General features: G+C 44.2%; 1 protein-coding gene and 1 long non-coding RNA gene across 3 annotated transcripts in view; one reads left to right on the top strand and one right to left on the bottom strand.

Moving 5' to 3' along the window:
* Window positions 1–13,902, bottom strand: part of pik3r3b (phosphoinositide-3-kinase, regulatory subunit 3b (gamma)) — a 309,052-nt gene that overhangs the window by 194,870 nt on the left and 100,280 nt on the right. The window lies entirely within an intron of this gene.
* LOC149984018 (uncharacterized) overlaps window positions 2,079–13,902 on the top strand; it is a 156,758-nt gene continuing 144,934 nt past the window's right edge. For both annotated transcript variants that reach the window (XR_016495274.1, XR_016495275.1), the window contains exons 1-2: window positions 2,079–2,784; window positions 3,149–3,210. This is a non-coding gene — a long non-coding RNA (uncharacterized LOC149984018). The remainder of the gene's footprint in view (window positions 2,785–3,148; window positions 3,211–13,902) is intronic.

Genomic DNA, 13,902 nt, shown 5'->3' with positions numbered 1-13,902 from the left:
TCAATCTCCCCTGTGTTTTCAGCGGCGGTCTCATATAATTGTTCTGCAGAGTGTGTGTGTGTGTGTGTATGAGTCATCCTCTCCAAAACTGTTCTCACTCTATGCCAGAGAAGTTGGCGTCTGGATGACTGCATGCATGTAATCAGCGTGATTCATATACCAGGTCTGTTACCGTGCAACTAAAACAACAAGGAGCGTGGGCATCACTCAACCAACAGTGTTGGGGATGCTACTCTGAAATCATAGTTTACCAAACTAGCAATTACTTCACACTGTAAGAAGTTAAGCTACACTAAAACTGCCCTTTTACTTAACTAATGCTACTTTGACAAAGTAGTTCACTACATCCAAACTGATTTGTGAAGAATTCTATCTAAATCTAAAATGTCATAGACTACAAATTGCAAGAACAGATCACTCTGGAGTCAGATGATAACAGAATGTGTAATTTAGCCTATTAAACACCAGAAATATGTTTCAAGTGAGAATTAGGAAGATCTGATATTCTTGCCTACTTCACCCATATTTTATTTTATATTAAAAAAGTTGTGTGTCGTTCCAGTAGTTAGCTACACCGCTACATGGAAAAAATGTAAAACACTACCATGATTTGAATTTAGTTCAACTACCACCAAGCTCCTGCAAAATGTAGTTTATTACTCCCAAACACTGTTAACTAACAGCTAAAAACAGCTAGCTGTCACAATGTTAACGCCCGTGCCATTTACCAATCGGCAGTCTGCTCAATGAGGTAATGGTTCTAGACAGGTTTCACACACACACACACACACACACACACACACACACACACACACACACACACACACACACACACACACATACACACACACACACACAAACTCAGCAAAAAAATAAATATCTTCACAGATCTTCATTGTAAAGGGTTTCCCATGCTTGTTCAATGAACCATAAACAATGAATGAACATGCAACTGTGGAACGGTCGTTAAGACAATAACAGCTTACAGACGGTAGGCAATTAAGGTCACAGTTATGAAAAATTAGGACACTAAAGATGCCTTTCTACTGACTCTAAAAAACACCAAAAGAAAGATGCCCAGGGTCCCTGCTCATCTGCGTGAACGTGCCTTAGGCATGCTGCAAGAGGACTGCAGATGTGGCCAGGGCAATAATTGCAATGTCCGTACTGTGAGACGCCTAAGACAGCGCTACAGGTAAAGAGGACGGACAGCTGATCGTCCTCGCAGTGGCAGACCATGTGTAACAACACCTGCACAGGATCAATACATCCGAACATCACACCTGCGGGACAGGTACCGGATGGCAACAACAACTGCCCGAGTTACACCAGGAACGCACAATCCCTCCATCAGTGCTCAGACTGTCCTCAAAAGGCTGAGAGAGGATGGACTGAGGGCTTGTAGGCCTGTTGTAAGGTAGGTCCTCACCAGACATCACCGGCAACAACGTCGCCTATGGGCACAAACCCACCATCGCTGGACCAGACAGGACTGGCACAAAGTGTTCTTCACTGACGAGTCGCAGTTTTGTCTCACCAGGGGTGATGGTCAGATTCGCGTTTATCGTCAAAGGAATGAGTGTTACACCGAGGCCTGTACTCTGGAGCAGGATCGAGGTGGAGGGTCCGTCATGGTCTGGTGCGGTGTGTCACAGCATCATCGAACTGAGCTTGCTGTCATTGCAGGCAATCTCAATGCTGTGCGTTACAGGGAAGACATCCTCCTCCCTCATGTGATACCCTTCCTGCAGGCTCATCCTGACATGACCCTCCAGCATGACAATGCCACCAGCCAACTGCTAGTTCTGTGAGTGATTTCCTGCAAGACAGGAATGTCAGTGTTCTGCCATGGCCAGCGAAGAGCCCGGATCTCAATCCCATTGAGCATGTCTGGTACCTTTTGGATCGGAGGGTGAGGACTAGGGCCACCCCGCTCCCCCAGAAATGTCCGGGAACATGCAGGTGCCTTGGTGGAAAAGTGGGGTAACATCTCACAGTAAGAACTGGCAAATATGGTGCAGTCCATGAGGAGGAGATGCACTGCAGTACTTAACCAGTTAGAGCTCTAGGGGCGCTATTTCATTTTTGGATAAAAAACGTTCCCGTTTTAAGCGCGATATTTTGTCACGAAAAGATGCTCGACTATGCATATTCTTGACAGTTTTGGAAAGAAAACACTCTGAAGTTTCAGAATCTTTTGTCTGTAAGTGCCCCAGAACTCATTCTACAGGCGAAACCAAGATGATGCATCACCCAGGAATTAGCAGAATTTCTGAAGCTCTGTTTTCCATTCTCTCCTTATATGGCTGTGATTGCGCAACGAATGAGCCTACACTTTCTGTCGTTCGCCCAAGGTCTTAGCAGCATTGTGACGTATTTGTAGGCATATCATTGGAAGATTGACCATAAGAGACTACATTTTCCAAGTGTCCGCCTGGTGTCCTGCGTCGAATTCGGTGCGCAATTGCCAGCTGCTTCTACTTTACCATTTGATTCAGGGGAGAAAGCATGTGTCCAAGAACGATGTATCAATGAAGAGATATGTGAAAAACACCTTGATGATTGATTCTAAACAACGTTTGCCATGTTTTCAGTCGATATTATGGAGTTAATTTGGAAAAAAGTTTGCGTTTTGAGGACTGAATTTATGGATTTTTTTTGGTAGCCAAATGTGATGTATAAAACGGAGCTATTTCTAATACACAAGGAATCTTTTTGGAAAAACTGAGCATCTGCTATCTAACTGAGAGTATCCTCATTGAAAACATCAGAAGTTCTTCAAAGGTAAATGATTTTATTTGAAGGCTTTTATGTTTTTGTTAATGTTGCGTGCTGGATGCTAACGCTAATGCTAACGCTAAATGCTAACGCGAAATGCTAACTCTAGCTAGCTACTTTTACACAAATTATTGTTTTCCTATGGTTGAGAAGCATATTTTGAAAATCTGAGATGACAGTGTTGTTTACAAAAGGCTAAGCTTGAGAGATGGCATATTTATTTCATTTCATTTGCGATTTTCATAAATAGTTAACGTTGTGTTATGCTAATGAGCTTGCAGATAGATTTACACAATCCTGGATACAGGGGTTTTTTCATAAACGTGACGCAGAAAACGGAGCGATTTGTCCTAAACAAATAATCTTTCAGGAAAAACTGAACATTTGCTATCTGAGAGTCTCCTCATTGAAAACATCTGAAGTTCTTCAAAGGTAAATGATTTTTTTGAATGCTTTTCTGTTTTTTTGTGTAAATGTTGCCAGCTGAATGCTAATGCTAAATGCTACGTTAGCCATCAATACTGTTACACAAATGCTTGTTTTGCAATGGTTGAGAAGCATATTTTGAAAATCTGAGATGACAGTGTTGTTAACAAAAGGCTAAGCTTGAGAGCTAGCATATTTATTTCATTTCATTTGCGATTTTCATGAATAGTTAACGTTGCGTTATGGTAATGAGCTTGAGTCTGTATTCACGAACCCGGATCCGGGATGGGGAGATCAGAAAGGTTAATGCAGCTGGTGCCCATACCAGATGCTGACTGTTACTTTTGATTTTGACCCCCCCGCCCCCCCTTTGTTCAGGGACACATTATTCCATATCTGTTAGTCACGTCTATGGAATTGGTTAAATTTCTGTCTCAGTTGTTGAATCTTGTTATGGTCATACAAATATTTACACATGTTAAGTTTGCTGAAAATAAACTCAGTTGACAATGAGAGGACGTTTCTTTTTTAGTTTATATATACAGTGGCTTGTGAAAGTATTCACCCCCTTGGCATTTTCCTATTTTGTTGCCTTACAACCTGGAAATAAAATAATTTTTTGGGTAGGGGTTTGTATAATTTTATTTACACAACATGCCTACCACTTTGAAGATGCAAAATATTTTTTTTCTTGTGAAACAAACACCGTGGTCCAGGTCTTTCGAAGGCTGTGGCAGAAATTCCCACCACAAACGGACCAAGCAGCGTGGTGGGAGGAGGACCTCCTAAATGGCAGGGGATCCTGGGCATGGGAGGAGATCCTGGCGGGAAAGGATCGCCTGCTGTGGGAGCAGCTGGAAGCAGAGAGGAAGGGGGAGGCAGCGAGAAAGAGGGCCCAGGTTTACACAGGGTCACGGCTGGCACTAAAGACCGGGAGGCCACTCCAAAAAATGTTTTTGGGGGGGCACATGGGAAGTGTGGCAGAGTCAGGATTCAGACCTGAGCCAACTCCCCGTGCTTACCGGGGCGAGCATGTGACTGGTCATGCACTGTGTTATGGGGTGATGCGCACGGTGTCTCGAGTGAGCATTCACAGGCCGGTGTGCTCTGTGCCAGCGTCCCGCATTTGCCGGGTGGAAGTGGGCATCCAGCCAGAACGGGTTGTGCCAGCTCTGCGCTCGAGGCCGCCAGTGCGCCTCCATGGCCCAGTGTATCTGGTGCCTCTGCCAAGAACTAAGCCTGCTCCAGTGATGATCCATGGCACGAAGCCTCTAGTGATGATCCAGGGCACGAAGCCTCCAGTGATGATCCATGGCAAGAAGCCTCCAGTGATGATCCATGGCAAGAAGCCTCCAGTGATGATCCATGGCACGAAGCCTCCAGTGATGATCCATGGCAAGAAGCCTCCAGTGATGATCCATGGCAAGAAGCCTCCAGTGGTGATCCAAGGCACGAAGCCTCCAGTGAGGAGTCATGGCACGAAGCCTCCAACGACGGCCTCCAGTCCGGAGCCTCCAGCGACGATCTCCAGTCCGGAGCCTCCAGAGACGGCCTCCAGTCCGGCGCCCGCAATGAAGGCGCCCAGTCCGGGACCCGCTACGAGGGTCCCCAGTCCAGGGTCAGCGATGAGGGTCCCCGCACCAGAGGTGCCACCAAAGTGGGGTGAGCCAGTGGTGGAGCGGGGTCTGCGTCCTGCACCTGAGCCATCACCGCGGATGGATGCCCACCCAGACCCTCCCCTATAGGTTCAGGTTTTGCGGCCGGAGTCCGCACCTTTGGGGGGGGGGGTTACTGTCACGCCCTGACCGTAGAGAGCCTTTTAATGTCTCTATTTGGTTTTGTCAGGGTGTGATTTGGGGTAGGCATTCTAGGTTTCGTTTTCTATGATTTGTGTTTCTATGTTTTGGCCGGGTATGGTTCTCAAACAGGGACAGCTGTCTATCGTTGTCTCTGATTGGGAACCATACTTAGGTAGCCCTTTTCCCTACTTTCTGTGTGGGAAGTTGTCTTTGTTTGTTGGCACTATAGCCACGAGCTTCATGGTTGATTTTTGGATTGTTTATTGTTTCGGATATTTTTTTATAACCCAACCCTGATCTGTACTTCTCTACAACTTTGTCCCTGACCTGTTTGGAGAGCTCCTTGGTCCTTGGTGCCCCTTGCTTAGTGGTGTTGCAGACTCTAGGGCCTTTCAGAACAGGTGTATATATACTGAGATCATATAACACACAGATTGCATGCAGGTGGACTTTATTTCTTATTAGGTGACTTCTGAAGGTAATTGGATGCACCAGATCTTATTTAGTGCTTCATATCAAAGGGGGTGAATACATATGCACGCACCACTTTTACATAAAAAAATAAATAATTCATTTCACTTCACCAATTTGGACTATTTTGTGCATGTCTATTACATGAAATCCAAATAAAGATCAATTTAAATTACAGGCTATAATGCAACAAAATCGTAAAACACTTTTGCAAGGCACTGTATATACAGTATACACACACACACGCACACACACGCACACACACACAATCATGCACTCTGTGGCCATCATGCTGTTCATTGACTATACCTCAGCCTTCAACACCATAGTACCCTCCAAACTCATAATTAAGGTACGAAACAACACCTCCACTTCACTGGTCCTCAACACAGTGGCCCCACAAGAGTGCATGCTCAGCTCCCTCCTGCTCTCCCTGTTCACCCATCACTCAAAGGCAACACAGGCCTGCAACTCAATCATCAAGTTTGCAGAGTTTACACAACAGTAGTAGGCCTGATTACTAACAGTGACGAGACAGCCTACAGGGAGGCGGTGAGGGCCCTGGCAGGGTGGTGCCAGGAAAATAACCTCTCCCTCAACGTCAACAAAACGAAGGAGCTGATTGGGGACTTCAGAAAACAGCAGAGGGAGCACCCCCCCATCCACATCGACCTGACCGCAGTGGAGAAGGTGAATAGCTTCAAGTTCCTCGGTGTACACATCACTGACAATATGAATTGGCCGACCCACACAGACAGTGTGGTGAAGGCGGCGCAACAGCGCCTCTTCAACTTCAGGAGGCTGGAGAAATTTGGCTTGGCCCCTAAGACCCTCACAAACTTTTACAGATGCACAATCGAGAGCATCCTATCTCTACCACAGGCATCCAAATGGCCCCCATAAAGTTTGAGGCGGTCGCCGACTGGCCCCGTCCCACCTTTTATGTTTTATAAGCAACTTTCATTCATGGAGCTCAAGGGACATTTCACCTCCGGACCCATCCTCGTTCATCCTGATCCTACTCATCCCTCTGTGGTAGAGGTGGAAGCCTCGGACACCAGAGCAGGGGCAGTCCTTCACAGTGGAACAAGGAGGACAAGAAACTGCACCCATGCGCCTTTCTCTTGAAGCGGTTCTCGCCAGGGGAATGCAACCAGGAGCTCTTGGCAGATAAGTAGGCCCTTGATGGATGGAGACACTGGTTGGAGGGGGAACCTCAACCTTTCATGATCTGGACGGATCATAAAAACTTGGTCTCCATTCAAGAAGCCAAGAGGTTGAACCCTCGCCAGGCTAGGTGGGCTCTGTTTTTTAACAAGTTCGATTTCACACTAGCCTATCGCCCAGGATCCAAGAATCAGAAAGCAGACACTCTGTCCCGCCAACATGATGTCTCTAACGAGGAGAGGGACTCCGAGCCCACCATCCACAGCTCCCACAATGTGGCCCCTGTTATATGGAGTATTGAGACCAGGGTACGACAAGCCCAGACCCGAGAACCTGACCCTGGCGGGGGTCCCACTAACAGACATAACGTTCCACGATCAGCGTGTTCCCGAGTACTACAACCGGGACATTCCTCTAAATTAACTGGGCATCCAGGGGTTAATCGGACACTGGAGTTCTAGAGGCGGAAATTCTGGTGGTCCAACATGATTGAAGATGTGAGATCCTTTGTAGAAAGAGGAGGAAGGGAAGCGCTACTAAGGTACACAATAGGACATTTTGGTAGATTTGTTTTGTTTTTTGGTAGATTTTTTGTGAGATCCTGTGTTGTGGCCTGTTCCACCTGTGCCCAAAGCAAGTCCACATGACAGCGACTGGCTGGGTTACTACAACCTCTGCCCATCCCCAGTCTGCCCTGGTCCCACCTGTCCGTAGACTTTATCCCAGGGCTACCTCCATCCCAAGGGCTTACCACTATCCTGGTGGTCGTTGATCGTTTCTCCAAGGCAGCCCATTTCATTGTCTTACCCAACATGCCTTCAGCGAAGTAGACCGCTGATCTCATGATTACCCATATATTTCGACTACATGGACTTCCCCAGGATATTATCTCGGATCGTGGGCCCCAGTTCGCCGCACGGTATTGGAAAGCCCCCTGCTCCCTGTTGGGGGCGTCAGTGAGTCTCTCCTCTAGATTCCACCCACAGTCGAATGGGAAAATGGAGAGGGCCAACCAGGAGCTGGAGAAGTTCCTCCTCTGCTTTGTCTCCATCCAGGCAAGCAACTGGAGCAAGTTCCTTGTCTGGGAGGAATATGCTCACAACACACTGCAGAACTCGTCCACTGGACTGTCGCCGTTCTAGTGTCAGTTCGGGTTCACCTCCCCCCACTTTTTCCTGAAGAAGAGGCCGAAGCGTTGGTGTCATCAGCCGAGGCGTTCATTTGACAGAGTCAATGTGCACCGGTTAGTCAAGGTAATTGAGGTAGGTAGAGTTAAGGTAGGTAGAGTTAAAGTGACTATGCATAGATAATAAACAGAGAGTAGCAACGTAAAAGAGGAGGAGGGGGGGGCAATGCAAATAGTCTGGGTAGCCATTTGATTAGCTGTTCAGGAGTCTTATGGTTTGGTGTTAAAAACTGTTAAGAAGCCTTTTGGACCTAGGCTTGGCATTCCGGCACTGCTTGCCGTGCGGTAGCAAAGAGAAAAGTCTATGACTAGGGTGGCTGAAGTCATTGATCATTTTTAGGGCCTTCCTCTGACACTGCCTGTTATAGAGGTCATGGATGGCAGGAAGCTTGGCCCCAGTGATGTACTGAGCCGTACACACTACCCTCTGTAGTGCCTTGCGGTCGGAGGCCGAGCAGTTGCCATACCAGGCAATGATGCAACCAGTCAGGATGCGCTCGATGGTGTAGCTGTATAACTTTTTGAGGATCTGAGGACCCATGCCAAATCTTGTCAGACTCCTGAGGGGGAATAGGCTTTGTCGTACTCTCTTCACGACTGTCTTGGTGTGTTTGGACCATGATAGTTTATTGGTGATGTGGACACCAAGGAACTTGAAGCTCCCAACCTGCTCCACTACAGCCCCGTCAATTAGAATGGGGGCGTGCTCGGGCCTCCTTTTTCTATAGTCCACAATCATCTCCTTTGTCTTGATCACGTTGAAGGAAAGGTTATTGTCTGGGCACCGCACAGCCAGGACCTCCTTCCTAAAGGCTGTCTCATCGTTGTCGGTGATCAGGCCTACCACTGTTGTGTCATCGGCAAACTTAATGATGGTGTTGGAGTCGTGCCTGGCCGTGCAGTCATGAGTACAGGAGGGGAATGAGCACGCACCCCTGAGGGTCTCCAGTGTTGAGGATTCTATTATCATAATAATAATTCCATAATTTTACTTTTAGATTTGTGCGTATTGTTGTGAATTGTTAGATACTACTGCACTTTTGGAGCTAGGAACACAAGCATTTCGATACACCCACAATAGCATCTGCTAAATATGTGTATGTGAGCAATACAATTTGATTTGACTTTGATTTGATACCTTGTCCATGCCAAATTGCTGAGAGGGTTGTGGAATAGCGTGAGAGCTTATGCCCTATGTAACAACTCCCTATTACATAACAACAGGACCCATGCACTGAAGAGAACACCTCAGCCAAAACACAGAGAGGAAAACTGTCTGCATGGAAACTGCCTTTCTCAGAAATACATTATCCTACCCCCATCCCGTGTACCATTAACACTTCCTACATAACAAAGACCTTACCACACTGCACAAAGAGACATTCTCAGAGAGAGAGAGACAGAGAGATTTCTGTCTAGCTGTTTTTCTAATATTCTCTCTCTGTTTTATCTGTTCCATTAGTAATGTCTTCCTCCCACTCTTCCTCTCCCCACTAAGAGCATTGGACGTGTGTGTGCCTTTACAGGTATGCATGTATAAGAGTCATGTGTCAACCCATTTCTATACATTATTTCCCTCTCCCATGTCTACTCCTGGTCACATATATGACCTGTTCATGTATGTTAGCTAGCCTTGCTCTTTCCATGCCTGTAATGTATGTGCATATGTGTGCATTTCTGCATGTACTGTACATTTGTGTTGAATTCTCTCATCCCTATTTATGTCTGCCAATATGTATGTCTGTATCAACTATATTACTGGGAGTCAACTCTTCTTTGTCAATTTCTTTGATTACATACACGTCTTTACCCTCGCATTGACCCCTTATTTCCCCCGGGATGAGGAGGCCAAGTGTGTGTGTGTGTTTGATTGTGTGCAAACCTATACCACTCTAAACAACTATCATAAATAGAATTCAAAAGAGAAATATTACTTTTTGCAGTGAAGATTCATATAGGTTCATTGATGATAAATAATGAAACAGTTATAGTTCTGCAACCTTTATAGACCATAGAGACAGGATTGGGAAGTAACTAATTACATGTAATCTGATTATTCAACAACAAAAAAACTAGTCGGTTACGTTACCAACAAAAATATTGTAATCAGATTACTTTTGAAAAATTGCGTTTCAAATGTGTTTGATGAATCCTTTTTGTCTTCTTCCAATGACCCTTAAAGAGAAAGTAATCCAAAAGTAATCAGATTAAGTTACTGAGTTTAGGTAATCCAAAATTGACATTACTGATTACAATTTTGGACAGGTAGTAACTAGACACCTAGTAACTGTAACATATTACATTTAAAAAGTAACCTACCCAACCATGCATAGAAACTTAAATTGTTTGTCTCAACCTTGATTCAGTGTCATTTTGATTATGCCTGCTCTGCTTGGTATTGTGGGCCATCAAAAAGCTGAAAAGGGGAAATGCCAGTCATGTAAATAATGTTATCAGGTATATGCTGAATGACCCCCCAAGGACCCTCATGGGGTACAGGAGTTCCAGGAGGTGGGCTTGTTGCCTCTGGAGTCCAGAGTGGGCCAACTTAAACTCAATCATATGTTTGACCTCTTAAAAGATCGTGCCTCAGGATATATGAAAAACAACATTGATATGGTCCTTAACCGTTACAATACCAGAGCTAGTGTTACAGTGCCTTGCGAAAGTATTCGGCCCCCTTGAACTTTGCGACCTTTTGCCACATTTCAGGCTTCAAACATAAAGATATAAAACTGTATTTTTTTGTGAAGAATCAACAACAAGTGGGACACAATCATGAAGTGGAACGACATTTATTGGATATTTGAAACTTTTTTAACAAATCAAAAACGGAAAAATTGGGCGTGCAAAATTATTCAGCCCCCTTAAATTAATACTTTGTAGCGCCACCCTTTGCTGCGATTACAGCTGTAAGTCGCTTGGGGTATGTCTCTATCAGTTTTACACATCGAGAGACTGACATTTTTTCCCATTCCTCCTTGCAAAACAGCTCGAGCTCAGTGAGGTTGGATGGAGAGCATTTGTGAACAGCAGTTTTCAGTTCTTTCCACAGATTCTCGATTGGATTCAGGTCTGGACTTTGACTTGGCCATTCTAACACCTGGATATGTTTATTTTTGAACCATTCCATTGTAGATTTTGCTTTATGTTTTGGATCATTGTCTTGTTGGAAGACAAATCTCCGTCCCAGCCTCAGGTCTTTTGCAGACTCCATCAGGTTTTCTTCCAGAATGGTCCTGTATTTGGCTCCATCCATCTTCCCTGTCCCTGCTGAAGAAAAGCAGGCCCAAACCATGATGCTGCCACCACCATGTTTGAAAGTGGGGATGGTGTGCTCAGGGTGATGAGCTGTGTTGCTTTTACGCCAAACATAACGTTTTGCATTGTTGCCAAAAAGTTCAATTTTGGTTTCATCTGACCAGGGCACCTTCTTCCACATGTTTGGTGTGTCTCCCAGGTGGCTTGTGGCAAACTTTAAACGACACTTTTTCTGGATATCTTTAAGAAATGGCTTTCTTCTTGCCACTCTTCCATAAAGGCCAGATTTGTGCAATATACGATTGATTGTTGTCCTATGGACAGAGTCTCCCACCTCAGCTGTAGATCTCTGCAGTTCATCCAGAGTGATCATGGGCCTCTTGGCTGCATCTCTGATCAGTCTTCTCCTTGTATGAGCTGAAAGTTTAGAGGGACGGCCAGGTCTTGGTAGATTTGCAGTGGTCTGATACTCCTTCCATTTCAATATTATCGCTTGCACAGTGCTCCTTGGGATGTTTAAAGCTTGGGAAATCTTTTTGTATCCAAATCCAGCTTTAAACTTCTTCACAACAGTATCTCGGACCTGCCTGGTGTGTTCCTTGTTCTTCATGATGCTCTCTGCGCTTTTAACGGACCTCTGAGACTATCACAGTGCAGGTGCATTTATACAGAGACTTGATTACACACAGCACACAGGTGGATTGTATTTATCATCATTAGTCATTTAGGTCAACATTGGATCATTCAGAGATCCTCACTGAACTTCTGGAGAGTTTGCTGCACTGAAAGTAAAGGGGCTGAATAATTTTGCACGCCCAATTTTTCAGTTTTTGATTTGTTAAAAAAGTTTGAAATATCCAATAAATGTCGTTCCACTTCATGATTGTGTCCCACTTGTTGTTGATTCTACACAAAAAAATACAGTTTTATATCTTTATGTTTGAAGCCTGAAAAGTGGCAAAAGGTCGCAAAGTTCAAGGGGGCCGAATACTTTCGCAAGGCACTGTAGTTTTAAAAAGCAGGCAAAGGTTTTCATTTGGACAAGTTTGTCTAAGTTAAACCACTCCACTGCCCCTTGTGTCCCCTACTGCTGGTCAGGTGTATGTATTTGAGTGATAGATATTATGTGCAATGAATAAATAGTTTTTTAAGGTCGAAATGTGAAATGAAAATGGTTGATTTTTAAGGTTAGGGAAAAGTGCAGGGAATAGTGTCACTTTCTAGGATGTCAATATAAATTAATGCATTTATGGTTGTTCATAATTTTGTCTTGCCTTTTAATCATTTATGTGTTATTGTTTTTACCATCGAGGACCACTTTGGAAACAAGTGTTTTAATTCATACGTAAATGATACAACATTGCACATTTTGTTGTCTGTTACATAAATACATTCAATTCAATTCAATAGAGATAACTAAACCATTGCGATCTTATAATTCTACACTGTATGTGTTCTACATGTAGTTCTATGTCTGAAACTGCGTACATGCTACAGTGGCTTGCGAAAGTTTTTGCCCCCCTTGGTATTTTTCCCATTTTGTTGCCTTTACAACCTGGAATTAAAATGGATTTTTTGGGGGGGAGTTGTATCATTTGATTTACACAACATGCCTACCACTTTGAAGATGCAAAATATTTGTTTTTATTGTGAAACAAACAAGAAACAAGACAAAAAAACAGAAAACTTGAGCGTGCATAACTATTCACCCCCCCAAGTCAATACTTTGTAAAGCCACCTTTTGCAGCAATTACAGCTGCAAGTCTCTTGGAGTATGTCTCTATAAGCTTTGCACATCTTGCCACTGGGATTTCTTCATAGGCAAAACTGCTCCAGCTCCTTCAAGTTGGATAGGTTCCGCTGGTGTACTGCAATCTTTAAGTCATACCACAGATTCTCAATTGGATTGAGGTCTGGGCTTTGACTAGGCCATTCCAAGACATTTAAATCTTTCTTAAACCACTCAAGTGTTGCTTTAGCAGTATGTTTAGGGTGATTATCCCGCTGGAAGGTGTAGCTCCGTCCCAGTCTCAAAACTCTGGAAGACTGAAACAGGTTTCCCTCAAGAATTTCCCTGTATTTAGCGCCATCCATAATTCCTTCAATTCTGACCAGTTTCCCAGTCCCTGCTGATGAAAAACATCCCCACATCATGATGCTGCCACCACCATGCTTCACTGTGGAGATGGTGCTGTCGGGGTGATGAGAGGTGTTGGTTTGTGCCAGACATTGCATTTTCCTTGATGGCCAAAAAGCTACATTTTAGTCTCATCTGACCAGAGTACCTTCTTCCATATGTTTCGGGAGTCTCCGACATGCCTTTTGGCGAACACCAAATCTGCTCTCTTATTTTTTTCTTTAAGTTGGGGCTATGGGGGGAAAAGGAGTTCCCTAAAGGGAACACCCACTCCCATTCAGCTGAAAAAAATATTATTTAGAAATATTTAACTTTCACACATTAACAAGTCCAATACAGCAAATGAAAGATAGACATCTTGTTAATCTACCCATCGTGTCCGATTTTCAAAATGTTTTACAGCTAAAACACAACATATATTTATGTTAGATGACCACCAAATTCAAAAACACACAGAGCGATATTTCACAGTCACAAAAGCATAAATATAGATAAAATGAATCACTAACCTTTGATTATCTCCATCAGATGACACTCATAGGACATCATGTTATACATGTATTGTGTGTTTTGTTCGATAATGTGCATATATATATAAAAAAATCTCAGTTTACATTGGCGCAATGTAGTAATGTTTTGATTCCAAAACATCCAGTGATTTTGCAGAAATACTAACA

The sequence above is a fragment of the Oncorhynchus mykiss genome, chromosome 4, assembly GCF_057628025.1.
Source record: "Oncorhynchus mykiss isolate SJ-2025 chromosome 4, ASM5762802v1, whole genome shotgun sequence".
NCBI lineage: Eukaryota > Metazoa > Chordata > Actinopteri > Salmoniformes > Salmonidae > Oncorhynchus > Oncorhynchus mykiss.
The sequence above is the reverse complement of the archived record's forward strand: the minus strand, read 5'-3'. Positions and strand labels throughout refer to the sequence as shown.